Genomic DNA, 1,783 nt, shown 5'->3' on the forward strand with positions numbered 1-1,783 from the left:
AACTTCCTCTTTTCATCTCCAGTAAACCGCGGCTCCACCCGGTCTATGTTCTGTTTCCCCTCGTTCGGAGGCAGTGAAGTCTGAAAGCGGAGCCACGTGGTTTGATAACCAGGCGCCGGCCTACGGACGAGGATCAGACCTCCAGCTGGTCACAGGCACAAACATCACACATCTGCCTTGTTCCAGTCGTTTCATTTCTTTGCCCGTAGACTTGATTGAGATGTAACGCACAGTTCCCCCGGTGGAGCCGGTCGTCCAGAGGCACCGTGGGGATTTCTAATGAGGCGGGGAACAAAACAAACTGGGAGCAGCGAAGGAACGCTCCCACGGAATAAGAAGAGAGGAGTCGGGTCGCTGCCCTCTGAAGAAAACACCATCTTTCACTGTGAAAGTGTTCATTTCGACACATCACGTGGTTATTTACTTCTTCACACTAGCAGGAAGATAATTCTTCGCTTTTTTAGTCTCAAGCGACAATTATATTGGTCCACAATTGTTCTGCAATATCGCTGCATCTCAATCCGTTTGTGAGTCATCACACTCGTGAGTCTGTAAACTAATCCGCCAACGTGTGTGTTGAGTTGTAACACAATTATTTTCTGGGAAATGTGATGTCCACAGAAACGACGACACCATCTTGACCTCACCACGTTGTTCCCGACGCGGTTTTTCACGGAAAAATATAACTCGGTTCGATTCACGGCACAAAGGAAACTGCGTCAGCCGCCGTGTAAACCAACACAAGGAAGAGAACAGTGGTCTACTGGAGTCTGTCTCCACTATGGGAACGGGAGAACAAGTCCACCTCACAAGAGAAGACGAATCCCGTTGACGGAGGAACAAAAGCAGGCGTCACAAAACAAGAGTGAACCTCTTCTACTTTACTTCTCTCAAACTTTATTAAGTCAGTGTCTCAGAAGAAACTCACCAGCTCCACCAGGATGAAGACTTCCTCCTCCTCCTCCTCCCCTCAGCTCCCATCATGCTCAGCAGACCGACTTCCTGCCGCCCGTCAGGTTCTGTGGACTCAGACATCAACAGATCTTCATACAGTTGTGTGCAAATTAACATAAGAGCTTACGTTTTAAAAAGGAGCCTGTCATTTAATCTTAATGTAAAGTTACTTCTTATTCCATGAGCTGAGAAAAAGACCAATGTAATATTAAAAGACAACGATCAGGAGTTCGACAAATTCTGTGACTCTACAAACCTCAGGCTGGCTCTTGATTCAGCACTGAAACTAAAACTACCTGTGACTTCAGTCCTCTGAAAAACAAATGAACATCTGATTCTCTCATAAACACAGACTCCGTGCGTGAACGTGGCGATGTGAGGAGGATGTGAGGCGTCACCGTCCCTCCTCGCACATCTGACGCTTGTTGGACTTTCATCTGGACATTTTGTTTTCCATCCAAACTGATTTTAATATCTTATGTTTTTATGGTTTGATACATTTTGTTGCAGGTGGGGTTGCTTGTTTTTCTCTTGCAACTGTGATTTTAAATGGCTCTGCCTGCATCTTCACCGATAAATCATCTATCAATCGTTCTCAAAATATTTAATTTGAGTGCAAACTTCCACCAAGGATAACTCCACATCTCGTCATGTTGAAGGATGAAAAAAAAAAAATCCATAACCAGATTAGCTTTTAATGTTAAAAAATGTTTCCTTCCTCAACGAAATATAACGGAATATTCGGTTCAAACGTTTTTGAGTAACAAACAAGACAACGATGAAAGTAACGAGGTAACAACGGTGAATAATCAGAACCGAGCTGCAGATG

Source organism: Scophthalmus maximus, chromosome 14, assembly GCF_022379125.1.
Source record: "Scophthalmus maximus strain ysfricsl-2021 chromosome 14, ASM2237912v1, whole genome shotgun sequence".
NCBI classification, from domain to species: domain Eukaryota; kingdom Metazoa; phylum Chordata; class Actinopteri; order Pleuronectiformes; family Scophthalmidae; genus Scophthalmus; species Scophthalmus maximus.